The sequence below is a fragment of the Thamnophis elegans genome, chromosome 1 (assembly GCF_009769535.1).
Source record: "Thamnophis elegans isolate rThaEle1 chromosome 1, rThaEle1.pri, whole genome shotgun sequence".
In the NCBI taxonomy this organism is placed as follows: domain Eukaryota; kingdom Metazoa; phylum Chordata; class Lepidosauria; order Squamata; family Colubridae; genus Thamnophis; species Thamnophis elegans.
The window spans coordinates 163514636-163531243 of NC_045541.1; positions in this window are offsets into that span (position 1 = coordinate 163514636).

The following is a 16608-nucleotide window of genomic DNA, read 5'->3' on the forward strand; positions in this document are numbered from 1 at the left end:
ATAAGATAAGAGGGAATTTTAAAGATTGGCTAGCAATAGCAATAGCAGTTAGATTTATATACCACTTCACAGTGCTTTTACAGCCATCTCTAAGCAATTTACAGAGTCAACATTTTGCCCCCAACAACGTGGGTCCTCATTTTACAGACCTTGCAAGTATGGAAGGCTGAGTCAACCTTGACCCTGGTGAGATTTGAACTGCCAAATTGCAGGCAGCCCTCACTCAGCAGAAGTAGCCTGCACTACTTCATTCTAACCACTGAGGCACTACAGCTAGAGAAAACCAATGAGAACTGACAACTCTGATTGAACAAGATGGGAAATATTAATATAATGGAGTAACAGCATTTGACTACTGAATAAATTTAGGTTGTTTGAGAACAATGTGCAATACTCGGAAATTAATTTCAAGGCTCCTTGTCACTATAAACAGATACTACATAAGAGAAACAGCATAAGATCAATCCTTGTGGTGCATGGTTAGAATGCAGTATTGCAGGCAAACTGCACACAGCCAGGAGTTCAATCCTGACCAGATCAGCCTTCCATTCTTTGAGGTCAGTCAAATGAGGATCTAGATTGTGGGGGAAATGTGCAATATGCTTACACTCATAAAGCATCCAGAGAGTGCTGTAAAACACTTTGGGGCAGTATATAAGTCTAAGTGCTATTGCTAGTGCTATTTGCTGGCTAAATAGAGGCAGAGGTTGATTTGAATGTGGATTTTAAAATACCAATGCTATGAAAATAACTCTGATTATCCAGCAGCAATAATAAAAGCACAACACAATAATCAAACAAATGCCACAATATAAAGTGATACGAACACTGTTCTTGTAGAGCAAACTATTTTAGCTGTTCCTGCTGTGGCTTGGCCAATTCTGTGGAAGTAAAACATGTAGCAAGTTGAAGACCAGTGTTATGGCCCCCTCAGAGTCCAGTGTACAAATGGAGGAAGAGGAACTGGGACTGTCCAACAGGGAAGGCATGCCAGAGGCTGAGGACAATGCTGTCACAGGGCCTCAGGCATGGGAGAGGTGGTCAACAGGTAGAAAAGGATACTACAGAATTGAGGAATCCTCTCTGAGTTTGCTTGTTTTCTTGCAGATGTTTCATACTCAAACTAGGCAACATCATCAGTGCTAGTGATGATGTTATCTAGTTAGGGTAATGAAACGTCTGCACTAAAACAAGCAAGCTCAAAGAGCACCAGAACCCTCATGTCAACTCTGAGCTACAAATATTCTCCTTTATTAATACACAGAATTCCACAGGCTCAGAGTTATTTGCAAAGCTCCCCCGCCCCCTGAACTATCCACTACAATTGTACTGGATGGTTTGGTTTGTTCCTCCAAAAGCTTCATTTTTTTCATGTTTATTTAGGTATATAGGCCTAATTCTAATAACGAAGAAATAAATTTCATTGCTCAACTATAGCAATTCTAAATATCCAAAACAAACACTGAAAAGTAGGAGCATTTTTGGAAAACTCCTTCAGGCTTGCAGTATGGATGAATGGCTGGGCAACATAATCAATCTTTTGTCTTGGCAGAATTCTTAGTTAAGCTTCTAGTTGTAATGATTTTTATTGAAGTATTTGCATAACAAATTAAGTAAACCAGAAAATGCATCAATATGAAAAGATCTAGAAGAAATAAAGGAATAGAATCAGAAAAAATAGAGTGAATAATAGGAATATTTATTCACTCTTTAGCCAAAATTGATTAATATACCATTGGAGCAGGGGTGGGTTTCTGCCAGTTCTAATCTTTTCTATAGAAGAGGTTCCACAAATCTACAGTGCTGTTTAGAACCGGTTCCAGCTCCCTCCCCCTGCCTGCCCGCACATCATCAAGAAGAAGAGCGAGAGGAGGAATCCTGGGAGTTGAAGTCCACAAGTCTTAAAGCTGTCAAGTTTGAACCCCCTGGGTTTTTTTTTTCTAAAGGGTTAGGGGTTGCAAAGGTCTTGTAACTTGATAGCTTTAAGACTTGCATGCTTCAAATGCCAGAGTTTCTGAGCCAACATTTTGGTTGCTAAGCAAGAGTGTTTTTTTTTTTAATAAAGGTTTTTTAATTTTAATTTAAAACAGGTACAGCATCTTTCTTTACATCTGTAGAAATGTGTCAATCAATTACAATAAGTTTTGGTACATCTCCTCCACAGTCAACCAACATAACTCATATTAACTCAAGCATTATTATATATCCATTTTCATTTAACTGTAATTATTAATTAGAAATATTAATAAAAGTAATAATCTTGAACAATACCTGCCCACACCGGTGGGAAAAGAAAAATCAAAAAAAAGGGCAAATAAAAATAAAAATAAAAATAAAGAATAAAACATAAAATAATACAAAAAAAGACAAAAACGACAAGAGACAAGGCAGGAAAACAAAACAAAACACAGGTGTCTATTATAAAAAAAAAGAAGTATATCAATGGTTACAACATGCTTTGGTGCTTCTCTTCCATTAACTCATATTAATTCAAATATCTTAACTCGAATATTTACCATATCAACATCATTATACCTCCAGTTTTAATTACCTATGGTTATTTAAACATCCTTTACAACACAACACAAGAGTGTTGTTAAGTGAGTTTCACCACATTTTACAAGTTGGCCATGCCCACCCAGTCACATGGCTGGCAAGTCACTCCCACCCAGTCATATGTCCGGCAAGCCACTCCCATCTGGTCACATGGCCAGCAAGCACTCCCACAAAACAGGTCAGACATACAGAAGAGGTTCTAAAAAAAAACTTGAAACCCACCACTGCATTGGAGTGTTCTCATTTCATCTGCATGGTAATCTTGTGAAGTATATTTGATTGAGAATAGGTGGCCCAAACTTCCTCAACAAGTTATATGGATGTAAATTTTAATCACACACCCATCCACTGGTCTAGCATTCTATAACCCACTTACCATAGCTCACTCTTGTGTTTAACATTCCATCTCACTTATTTGATACATTCGAAGAATACCTGGAACAATTTTCTGACATTTCCTATTGTGCGATTGATACAGTAAATTTTACATTTCCTTTTAAAATAGCATTAGAAATAGACTGCTAAGTTGGCTTTCAGGTTGATTTCTTAAAGTTATTAAAACTTGTTTCTTCAAGAATTAATTTTTTGCCTGTGATGTGATTGGTTTGAAGTGCAAGGAGAGAAAACTAGCCGGATCTTCTCCCATCTGCATGTGATTTGAAAGTGGCATTGTTTTCATTAGGAGAAAGGGTGAGGAGGTCAAGGTATTGTGTAGCACACGGTGTTTTGTGCTCCACCCCAAGGATAACCAAAGTGGCAGAAAGCAGCATTGAATGCTGATGCTTTCAGTAATGGCAGCTAGTATATTCCACCCTTTGCTGCTTGAGACAAAAAGCAAAAATATTTCTAGGTCTTAATATATGTTTCTCTCTAACTTACTAACTATCTTGCTTTGCTTTTTGCTTAATGCACCGGACATTGTCAATTTTAACATAATGCTTTCAATATATCTGATTGATGAATTTTCAGAGGAAGGAAGGGAGGAAGGAAGGAACATTATCATTCTTGATTGTTCATATCTTCAAATAATTCACCAATCATCCAGTTAGTACATTCACATTCACAAGCAAGCCCTCACAATTATATTGACTTTAGTCAATATAAAGGTAGGGTAGGACAAGAAGCAATGGGTAGAAGCTAATCAAGGAGAGAAGCAACTTAGAACTAAGGAGAAATTTCCTGACAGTTAGAACAATTAAGCAGTGGAACAATTTGCCTCCAGAAGTTGTGAATGCTCCAACACTGGAAGTTTTTGAGAGATTTTGGATAACCATCTGTCTGAAGTAGTGTAGGGTTTCTTCCTAAGCAGGGGGTTGGACTCGAAGACCTCCAAGGTCCCTTTCAACTCTGTATTCTATTCTATCTATTCTATTCTAGTCCAGTATAAGTATTATTTCAACACTTGAAATAAAACCACCATTCCTATTCTTTTTCAGAATTCAATGTTTGTGTGTAATCTTGTTACTCTATATTTCAAATTGCGAACAACTTAGACTCATGTGCAAAGTTCAAAATAAGTACTTTATTATGTTCTGCCTATAATACAGGAATCTCCCAGTCTGGCAGCCTACTCTTGGGAACAATTAGATAGGGCTGCAAGAAACTTAAAAGGAATCTGCCCTAGACCTTTGGCAGTGTGCAATGACTCCCAGACTAGCTCCATGCTTGATCATGCCTCCCTGCCAAGCTGGGAGCTTTCCAACAATGCAGGGGCTATCAGTTTCTGAATGGAAAAGATTCATAGCCATACCTTCTAACATTTGGGAGAGGAAAATCGGAACCTGTTCTCTTTCAAAGAAAGGAATTTTGCCAAGTATTCCCCACTCCATTCCCCACTCTTGAAACACTATTCAGTCTTCTATTTGTCATATTTAGTTACTCTGCAACAGCTTGCCTATAATAAATTTAAAAGCTGAAGTGTTCCTCCCATCTTACAATTAGGGACAAGCTAAAAAAACATAATTGTCCCTAGAATGAGCTTCACTAGTGTGTGGAAATTGCAGGCTCTGTAACACTCAAACACGTTCACTGATATATTTCTATATCAAATGGCAATACACTGGGGGGGGGGAGTGCAAAAAATGAAAAGTTAGCAGTATGGGAAGAACATAAGGTTTGGGTGGGGAGAGCTTTCTCATATGAATTCTAGTTGGAGTTGTTTCACATTTCTAGTTTCACAGCAAGCTGTGCTGGTGGTTTTATACATCTGGATTGGCTCACAGAAATCAACCTCTTAGTCTATGTCCCGAATGTGCTTTTCCAAAAGGCACTTTATTTGTTTTGCTTGAAGATCCTTCACTTCTCACCCAAGAAGCTTCTTCAGTTCTGACTGAAGAAGAACTGAAGAAGCTTCTTGGATGAGAAGTGAAGGGTCTTCAAGCCAAATAAAGAAAACTCCCGTTGTCTGTTGAAAAAGCACCTTTGGGACAATAATGATTTGGATACTGCTCATCTCCATAGACTCCTTGGTCTATATAGTGTGGATAGTAATACACTACATTGGGTGTTAGAAGCTGAATCATGGAGTATAGTATGCTACTCTACAACACAAGGAAAAAGGTAGCACAATTGAATAGAGCAACAGTAGTACAACTGAGATACTGCAATGTCTAACTTAGCATCCCAGTGCCTAAGAACTCTTTCAGCTGCTCCCATGGTCCGCCAATCATGTGAGCTCTCCTTGAATTTGGAGTGGTCAACCAAGTGAACCATATACTATCCTAGACACTATGAGGGTATCATGCCTGACAGGTTTAATTTGAGGAAGGTCAAGGGTTTTTGGGGTTGGTTTTTTTTTGGTAGTCTCATGATTGGCATTGAATTAATTAGGCTGAAAGTTCATGCATGCATTGAACACAATTCAGTCACACTGAGCAATTAGTCAGTATTTGGAATCTCACTCCCACAAAGTTAAAAAAAGCATACATGATTTTTTTTAAAAAAAAATTCTTTACCCAAAAAAGTCACCATAGGATGAAAACAGATTCTAGAAAAAGCACTGTTTGTAGCAATCTTCCCCAACATTGTATTTTTTTTCAGATACATTGGTGTTGTGGCCCAGCAGGAGCTGTTGAAACTGCCACCAAACTCTGACAGCGAGGGGTCCTATGAGTCGGCTTTGGAGGATGTGGAGGACCCTGGACAGGGTTCCGGACTCCGAGCAGCGGGCACAGAGAGGCTGGTTGGCCACCAGGAGGTGCCTCAGCCTTGGACCGTGGGGAGGAGACAAGGGGGTTGTTCCTAGATGCCGGACACTGGAGACTAATAGGCATAAAAGAACAGTTACACAGTTACAGGAGGTAATTGCACCTCAGCTGGTGGTACTTAGGCTCCTCCCTGACTATAAAAGAAAATGATTGTGCACAACACCCCTTTTGCAGAAGTTCAACGCATTAACTAATGTTGGAGAACTGTGGTGTAGCTTGGCAGGCTGGATTGCTGCCAAGGCTTGTTTGTTGCTGGATTGCTGCCAAAGGTTGTCTGTGCTGGTTTGCTGCCAAGGACCTGTCTATCTGTGAATAAATTCCGTAAAGTGGCTCGGATGTGCTTTGGTGTGGGCCGAGGGGGAGGTGTCAGAACACATTGGGTATATAACAGAATAACCCAGTTGGAAGGGGCCTTGGAAGTCTTCTAGTCCAACCCCCTGCTTAAGTAGGAGATCTATACAATTTCAATCTCTTCTTAAAACCCTCTAGTCATAGAGCGCTCACAACTTCTGAAGGCAAGCCATTCCACTGGTTAATTGTTCTCACTGTTAGGAAATTTCTCCTTAGTTTCAGCTTGCCTCCCTTCTTGATTAGTTTCCATCCATTGTTTCTTATCTTCAGATGCTTTGGAAAATGTGGCAGCCCCTCAAATATTGGAAGACTGCTATCACGTCACTCCTAGTCCTCCTTTTCACTAGAATAGACATATCCAATCCCTGCAACACTTCTTCATATGTTTTAGCCACCTAATCATCATGTTGCTCTTTTCTGCATTCTTTCCCAAAGTCTCAATATCTTTTTTTTATATAATATGGTGACTAAAAACTAGATGCAGTATTCTAAATGTGGTCTGACTAAGGCTGACTAATATCTCCAGAATGTCCAATCTTTCCAGTTAAAGTGTTGCTGTTATTAGATAAGAATATTTTACAGAATCTGTCTAGTAAGCATATTAGAAATGGCTAATTTTTGAACAATTTATACCTTAGAAGATGGACTTGCGAACCAAGGGATTTTTGTGCGTAGGAAATCAGGACATTCTCAATGGTTTTACAGAAGATATTTGCTTTTCACTCCACAATTTCTGCTGAACATACTAAGATAATTTATAATCCAGACTTGCATTTATTCATATGTAGGAATTTTGACATCTGATGTTCTGAACAAGTTCTACCTGCCATGCAGGTTTCTTTGTAGAGAAATTATTCCTGTTTTGAGAAGAAATGTAACTGTCCCATTCACAGTCCTCGTTTTTCTATGATGCAACTCATGCCCCTTTTTACAGAAGCAGACTGAAGGAATGCATTTCCTTTTAGTGATGGAAAAGTAGGTTGAAATCTGCAGGAGCTTGAGGGGACTTTAACATAAATTTGCTTCTTCAGACAAGTGGCAAAAATGAAGGAGTTCACTGATTCCTAAAACCAAAAACTTTTTTCTTCACTTTGTTATAGAGGAAAAATAGCAAGCAGACCATACTTTTAGATGTTTTGGAGGACTCAATATCTATTCATCATGTAACCATACAGAGAGCAGAATATTTTGCCCATTCATTCCTTTGTCTTAGTTATTCAATCTGATCCACATCTTTCTCTCTTGAATTTCAGTCTAAAGAGAGGAGGAATTTAGAATCAAAGCATGCAGTATAGTACGATTTTCATTCAATTCAATACATCTGAATTCACATGCATGTATGTATAAGGATCACATATGATACAAATGTCTATGTATCTGCCCATCCCCAATAATTATGAATTTCTTTTTAAGATGTGAACTATTTACAGATAGGCTTTATAGTGAACTTAACACTGACAATTGAAATATAAGACTGTAAGAAAGTCTTGTCAAATGGCACCAGGAGACACCAATGATGTAGTTATTTTATGATCAGATCAAGCAGCAGTCAAAAACATGCTGCAGACTAGCATTTGGGAGACTAGCAATGAAGGCTTTGGACAAGATATCCAGATGCTCTGAAGTGTCTATGCTTACAAAGATCAGAAACATACAAATAATATGACATTCTATGGAACTCTGTGTCACTCTGTGACACTCTATATAAGTGAAAGTTGGACTCTGAAAGAAGCTAAGTGTGTGTGTGTGTGTGTGTGTGTGTGTGTTTGTGTGTGTGTGTGTATTTCTTTTGTTTTGGTAGATTTTTAATTATGTTTTAATTATATATTTGATCTTTTGTCATTTGGGAGTTGGATAGCCTCTACAAATCAAAATAAATTGATAGATAAATCAATCAATCAGATTACTGAGAATATTATGCAGAGCTAAGAAAGCCAAAAGGTAGATCATCAGACAAATCAATCCATACATCTCGCTTTAAGCACAAATGACCAGGCACAAAGTAAATGTCAGGGTTCCAAGTAACACCCCACAACAAAGGAAGACTCCAAGGCTTGAAGTTCCTCAAAGTTCCATTTTATTAGAGATGTCATATTGGCACATCTGGGAAAACCTGAATCTGAAAGCTTCCAGGTTTTCCCCACCCAAGTAAAAGTTCAAGTCTCTGCCCAGCACCCACATGTCCATTACTTGGTCCAATCAGGAACTGTACCAACTGGAGATGCCTCCTAGTCCTGCCCTACAAAATAACATTCCTCTGAGAAAGGAATGTTATTTTGACTATATATCTCTCATACTCCATATAATTCCCACCTCCCTTTTTCCCACAGCAGTAAATGTAGCCCGGCCGGAAGGCCCAATGCAAAAGATGACTTCCAGGTCTGACAGTAACATCCTTTGGACATGTTAGGCAAAAAACTATGCTTTGGAGGAGTCTATGATGTTAGGAAAGGTGAAAAGAAAGAGAAGCAGAGGATGACCAACAGTGTAGACAGACTCAATTATAGCAGTGATGGGTGCACTAATGGAAAAATAATGGAAGATCAGGCTTGGGACAGATTGTTTTGGAGAAAATCAATCTGAAGTATGTGGTCACTATGAGTCAACACTGATCAATCAACTGGGTCTGCTAGCATGTGGATCATAATGTGTTCTTACTGCTCTATTCTAGAAAATAGTAATCAAAGGCAGATAATTAGCTTTTGACAGTTTTCATATGTGTTACATACTGGCAGCCAGTATTTTAGGTTCCACCTAGGTCCTACGATCCGGCGGAACAGAAGGTTGCTGGATTGTACATAGTTGTGGCTGGATTGTGTGGCTGGATTGTGACTAATAAAGAGCTGTTGTTACTGTTAGCTTGAGTCTGCCTCTTCCATTCACCGGATCTAACATTATGTCTGTCAAATTCCTTTTTAAAGCTGCCCTAATTGGAGGCTCTTCCTACATCTTATCAAAGGGAATTCAGTACTTTGCTATGTTTTAGATGTAAGGTTTTTCCAAATTTAGATGTAAGGTTTTTCCAAACTTTTATTTTCCAAGAAAATCTCATTTGAGTTCCCTTCCCCTAACCTAACTGTATCCTATGCCCATTTAATTATTTTCCTTCCACTGTTGTTTATACACTGAAGTTTATGCACCAGTAAATCAGGAAGGATAGAAATCCGAAAGTACTAAAATGATTCTTAGAATCATATTACTTATTTTAGATTTTTTTTTCACCCCGGTCATATTATTTTTATAAACAATTCAAGAAAGCAAACATACCTAATACTCTTTCCTCTTCATGTTTTCCCCACAATAACAATCTGTGTGGTAAGTTGTCCTTTGAGAGGGTGACTGACCCAAAGTCATCCAGCTGGCTTTCATGCCTATGGCAGAACTAGAACTCACAATCTCCTTGTTTCTAATCTGGTATCTTAACCACAAGACCAAACTGGCCCTAAATAATTGTTTTCTGCCCTGAGTGCAACATTAATCAATTGATTATTTTCAGGACTCCCCAAATACTTCTTTTAAATGGGGTTTATTCCATGTAGTAGAATTGGGCCACTTGCCTCCTCCCCAGCCCTCTTTTCTTGAGAAAGGCCTTAATTGTGCAGATAACTATTTCCATATATCTTCCCTGAATCCCTCACCAATGGCTCACCAGAGGTAGATTGCTCTAACTTTAACCTTACGCACAAGGGAATTCTCTATAACCCTTTCAACACATCCTATTTTGTCACATCTCTGCCTTCTTGATGCTGCACTTGTCCTGTGGAATGGCTTTTCTCTGGAGTTCTGAATTGCCTTTCACAAGACATCAAAGATCTGGGTATTCCCACTGGTATTTGGGCTGGGAGATTGAGAAAGTCTTATGAATTGGTGTTTACTTGCTGTATTAGTAGTGAAGTAGAATTCCTTTTTCCTTCTTGGGACTAGGGTATCCTTTGCCTTCTATATTGTTTTATAAATTGTATTATTGTATCCTTTTTAATCTCTTCATGCTGTCCAGAATCATCTTGATGAGAAGAGTGGTTACATAAGTAAGTAAGTAAGCAAACAAGGAAGCAAGTCTCTGCATACTAAAAAGCAGAGACATCAACCTGCGAACAAAAGTGCATATATTCAAGGCTATGGTTTTCCCAGCTGGCTGTGAAAGTTAGACCATTAAAAAGGCTGAGCGCCAAATGGGGCTGGAGAAGACTCCTGCAAGCCCTTTGGACTGCAAGGCGATCAAACCGGTCAGTCCTAGAGAAGATCAACCCTGACTGCTCTTAGAAGGCCAGATCCTGAAGATGAAACTCAAATACATTGGCCACTAAATGAAAAGGAAGGACTGATTGGAGAAGAGCCTAATCCTGGGAACGACTGAGGGCAAAAGAAGAAGGGGACGACAGAGAATGTGGTGGCTGGATGGAGTCGCTGAAGCAATAGATGTGAGCTTAAATGGACTCCAGAGGCTGGTAGAGGACAGGAAGGCCTGGAGGAATGTTGTCCATGGGGTTGCAATGGGTCAGACACGACTTCACAACTAACAACAACAACAACATTATTGCATCTTTTTAATCTCTTCATGCTGTCCATAGTCATCTTGATGAGAAGAGTGGTTACGTAAGTAAGTAAGTAAGTAAGTAAGTAAGTAAGTAAATAAGTAAACAAACAAACAAACAAACAGATAAATAAACTCTATCCCATAGAAATTAATTGATTTACTATGTTATCCAAAAAAGATGATAACAATAGAATGACTGATCTCTTCCTTTAAAGGAGAACAGAGATGGCCTTGATGAAAATACATGACAACTCTTAGTAAAATATGACTTTAGTCTAGGAAAAAAGGAACGGGTGAGAAACAAACTCAAGATTCACTTGTCTTGACTATCTTGAGCTTAAGAGGGAGGGAAAGAGAAACTCTGTGGGGATGCTGTTATTATAGCCTACAGTGCTGAGTATTAAGCACTGAAGCCAATTAGGGAGAAAAGTATGTTTTTGGTCATGGAGCTGAAAAGGAAGAGTGAAAAATAGCAAATATTCCTTTGTGCCTAAAAATGAAGACGCTCCATTCAACTTCCTCTTCCTCTTCCTTTTTAGCCTTCAGAGATTTTCATGAAATGACCACACAGGGCTGCTGTGAACATACAGAACAGATTTGGGGGGTGGAATTCAATAGCAATTTTATGGACTAGAACTGAGAGTGCGTAAAGATAGTCAGCTGCATGCCATGAACATGGATACTGGGAAGAGATTTTTTTAATGCCCCCTTCATGTAACTGCTTGGAAACAAGAACAGAAGCAAATAGGCATCTAAGGAAAATGACAACTAAACATCCGCTTGTCTGCAATTTATTATCTTCTGACCTTGTGGTAGTCAGGGAGTCAGTCTGTGTTGTCAAAATTTATAGCTGCCAAGCATCCATAGTGGCAGACAAGCTGGTTGTCACTTACAGATCTCTTGCTTTCTTTGATTTGACAAGTTACCCTCCACCCTCCTTGTACCCTGGGCTGTTTGGAAAGAGACCCATTCATTGATGCTTCGTGTGACTACATGCCACTCTTTCTATTATCAGGTATCTCTGGAAATGTCCATTTGATTTTCTGGTACCCAGTAATATTAGTGTAAGACCTGGAAGCCTTCTTTTACCTTTGGAACTTCAGGCCTGCCATATTTTTCTACTGTGGGAAAATGGGAGCGGGGATTATATAGAGGGGTGTGGGTGATATATAGTCAAAATAACATTCTTTCTCAGAAAGTCACGGCCATCTTGCCCTGCAGCTGCGATGAGGTGACTGGGAGGTATCTCCAATTTTGGATGGTGCCTGATCGGATCTTGTGATGGACATGTGGGTGCTGGGCAGGGACTTGAACTTTCTTTTGGGTGGGGAAAACCTGGAAGCTTTCAGATTCGGGTTTTCCCAGATGTGCCTATATGACATCTCTAATAAAATGGAATTTTGAAGAAACTCAAGCCTTGGAGTCTTCTTTCATTAGGGGTGTTACTTGGAACCCTGACAGAGAATAATTAGAGAAGCACAATAATTGGATTATAAATAAAATGCTTGGTTCTATGGGGTCAATATCAATTTCACATGCTAGTTTGATTTTTACAAGGAATTAACTGGCAAATAATCAGTTCAATATCAAGGCACCTACATCCTGGGAAAGACACTGAGACCCTGCCAAAATTCAAAAATATTCTTACTCTTCCTATCCTGCTTCTTCAAACTCCATCTTTTGCAACCCTATAGTATCACAGAGAAAAGCATTTCTTGCATGACATTACTTCTTTTAATATAGACTAATCATGGCAACTGAATAGCTATCATTGCTATGTTAGCAAGTGCTCATTGGTTGTATATTTCTTGGCTGCTGTTTTTATTATTATTATTCGCAACAACAGAATTGTATCACAGCGGCCAGTTGTTTCGACGGATTTGGCATTGGTTACTAGTCGGGCCCCACCCAGGGGCCTAGGACGTCGTAACATATTTTCGTAATATGCGTGCAGATCCAAGCAGTGCTGCTTTTTGCATTTGACTGATGGTGATTTTGTCAATTTTTAAATGTTTTAAATGTAATTCCAGTGCTTTTGGAATAGTACCCAGTGTGCCAATTACCACTGGAATTACCACTGCTGGTTTGTGCCATAATCATTGAATTTAGATTTTTAAGTCCTGGTATTTTGCGATTTTTTCATGTTCCTTCTCAGCGACCCTGCTATCATCTGGTATTGCGATGTCTATGATTGTAACCTTATTTTTCTCAACCAGTGTGATGTCTGGTGTATTATGCACCAGTATTTTGTCCATTTGTATGCGAAAATCCCACAAGATCTTGACCATCTGATTTTCGGTGACTTTTTCAGGCTTATGTTCCCACCAGTTTGTTGCTGTTTTAATATTATAATTTTTGCACAAATTCCAATGGATCATTTGTGCTACTGAATTGGGGTTGGTAGCTCAACAGCTTGAGTCCTAATCAAGGACTTAGGAATTGTTAAGGTAACGTTGGAGGATATAAGCTGTTCCAAGTAGGGTGGTTTTTTGCAGAATCAGAATGTTCAAGTCTGATAAATTTGAAATTTCCAAATAGCAAGGTAGCCCTTTGGATATTGTTCCAAGGGCTCCAATTACAATTGGGGCAACACATGATTTCTTTTTCCACAGTTGCTCAACTTCAATTTGCAAGTCCTGGTACTTTGTGATTTTTTCTTGCTGTTATCTTCAATTCGTGCATCTCCAGGTATTGCAATGTTAATGAACCATACTTTTTTTCTTTTCAACTATTGTTATGTCAGGTGTGTTGTGGGTCAAGTGCCTGTCAGTCTGAATTCTGAAGTCCCACAAGATCTTGACTTTATCATTCTCTAAAAAGTTCTGAACCGGATGTTCCCAGTGGTTTTTGCTGTACTCAAATCCAAACTTTTGACACAATTTCCAGTGAATGATCTTAGCAACGCGGTCATGGTGTTGTAGGTAGTCAGTTTGTGAAATTCCGCTGCACCCACTGATCAAGTGGTTGACTGTCTCGTCTTTGTCATTACAGTGGTGACATTTGCTGTTGGTAACATGTTGAATTTTTGTCTTCATATAGTTTGTGGCTAAGGCTTGTTCTTGAGCTGCCAAAATAAACCTTCTGTTTCTTTTTTTCAGTGCTCCTGATCTTAACCAGTTCCAAGTTAGCTTTTGGTCAGCTTTGCCTTCAATACTTTTCAAGTATTGCCTATGCATAGCTTTGTTTTTCCAATTTTCAGCTCACTTTTCAATTACTTCTTTCTTATATTCAGCTTTTGTTGTTGTTATTATTATTTTTATTAGCAGTGATTGATTCTATTAGGTAGAAACTACCCACCATTTCAATATTTTTACTGCTAATTTTAAGGCAGAAAAAATGGGGCTATACAAAAAAGACAAAACTGACAAGAACAGGTACAACAACCAGCCTTTGAACTGACAGGTTGGGGACAGATCATCCTGGAGAAAGTGTATGAGATTGCTAATTGTTTATGTCAACTCCAAGGCACATAATCAATCAATCAAAAGCTAGACAGGTAGAGAAACAGTATTCAGCTTTGTATCACTCACTTCTCTATTTGAACCATCTTTGAACTTAGTTTCTTTTTCTTTGTAAAGTTTTGTCAGAAATTTAGATGTATTAAATTAGCCTTGATATATTTCACATTTTGACATGATCTATACAAAGGGCTTTCTATAGTTAATAAAATAAATCTTTAGAAGAGAATATTTGTAGCTCAGGATTGAACTGTGAGATCCTTGGTGCTCTCTGAGCTTGGTTGCTTTCTTGAAGACGTTTCATTATCCACCTAGATAACATCAGTGCTGCTGATGTTGGATGTTAACCAGTTGTTACTTAGTTGGGTAATGAAACATCTGCAAGAAAGCACCAAGGAGCCCACTAAATAAATCTTTTTTTCTTAAATTCTCTTGTCCTCCCCATTATTCATTGTATGATAGCTTTCTGATCTCGTGCCCTCTGCCTTTTTTTGAAACTAAATAAATTTCTTTTTCTTTTCATTCATGAATGTATTCTTTGAAGGTTCTTAAATAAAACTTTGCTTATGAGAGGAATTAGGAGAATGTATGCACCTATCTTTTCCAGCCTTTAAACCAGACAGTTTTGTTTCATATTTTTTGATGCAGAATGATTAGCACTTTAACTACCTGTTGTATCAAATCAGTGGATGTTCCATTTGTGCCTGTTGCTTTTCAATTTAACTGTAGGTTTATGACTTCTCACACATCCCTTTTTAATGAAATTGATTCCTGAATATAATTCTTTATAGCTGTGTCATTCTATAGTCCTCCTTTGGAAACTGTTTCCTTATTGCTTTTCAATTTTCTTCTTACTTCATTTATCTCTTCAATGATTACCTTTGAGTATTCCTCCTCTTTCTGCACATTTCCTTGGGATTTTTTTCTCTCATATTCTTAATAACACTTCTCATTCCTTTCTTGCTATTTTCCTTGATTTGTTGACTAATCACACATTAGTAGCACCGGTATTACACTCTTTTTTGGATGTTTCATTTATCACCTCTCATTATTTGCCAACAAATTCCTCAGTGTGTGCTATAGTTGGATATTTAATAGGTACATATGCAGGCAAAACTACCGTGTTTCCCCCAAAATATGACAGGGTCTTATTTTCTTTTTTACTTACAAAATATGGCCTTGGGCTTATTAGAGGGGAGGGCTTATTGTTTTGGGGTTGCTGGGCAGCTGCTGCTCCCTTGCGAATTGGCTCCCGCCCGGCAAACTCCCTCTCCAGCTGGGCAGAGCGCCATTCACTGACCTAGGGTGTATCCCTAAGGCGCCAAACCACATGGTGCTCTGCCCGCTCCCCAGCTCCTGCGGCTTGGCACATTAGGGATACCCCCTAGGTCAGTGCATGGAGCTCTGCCAGCTGGAGAAGGGAGTTGCGCAAGCACCTGTTCTGCCCCCAGCAGGCATGCCTTCTGGCCTCAACATGCCCAGGCCCAGCTTTCCCTGCAGCAGCAGCCGCGGCGCTCCGAGCATAACATCTTCTCTGGTTCCAAACTCCCAAACTCGGCTGCTGAGTCTTCCAGCAGCGGCTGCTCTAAGAGTGTGCTCTATGTGGGCTGGCTGCTGGAAGACTCTCTGTCTGGAAGACTCTCTTACAGAGTCTTCCAGCAGCCAGACCACAACCATAGAGCGCACACCTAGAGCGGCTGCTGCTGGAAGACTCGGCAGCCTTGTTTAGGACTTTGGAACCAGAGAAGACATTATGCTCAGAGCACGGCAGTGGCTGCTGCTGCTGCTGCAGGGAGAGCTGGGAAACTCCCCCCTCCAGCCAGGCAGGACGCCACTCCCCAACCTAGCGGTATCCCGAAGGCAGCAAGCAACGTGAGCACCTCCCCCCCGGCTCCTGTGGCTTGGTACCTTCAGGATACCACTATGTCAGTGAGCAGTGCTCTGCCTAGCTGGAGGCGGGTGTGTGTGTGTGGTGTCCAGGGGGTTTATTTTCAGGGGTGAGCTTATATTTTTGCCCATGCAAAAAATGTGGCAAGGCTTTAGTTTCAGGACAGATTGTATTTTTGGGGAAACATGGTATGATATCTAGAGGATATTAATTCATTCTTATAGATATATCCTATTGTTTATTCAGTTATAGTCAAGTGCATATTAAGCTATTAGCTGCCTTTTGAGTATCATCATCACATTGTGTGTTCTTAATAAGTGTCCACTGTTTTAAAGTGGACACTTATTAACCAGCTAAATACACTTCTTTCTAAGACAATTGTCTATGTTTCATTTTTGCTTTCACATTTTCAAGTTTTTCCTGGCTTCTGCTTTTCATGTTCCATTTTCCATTCCTACAAGTCATAGTAAAATTATTTCCTCTTTCAGGAATGAAGCCATCATTGACCAGGTTTCTTTGTTATTGTTATTGTTTGTTGTTTTTGTTTATTTTGTTTTTTGATATGGCCAAATCATCATCTCAAAAGTAAAAATTCTTATCTAGTAAGTAACA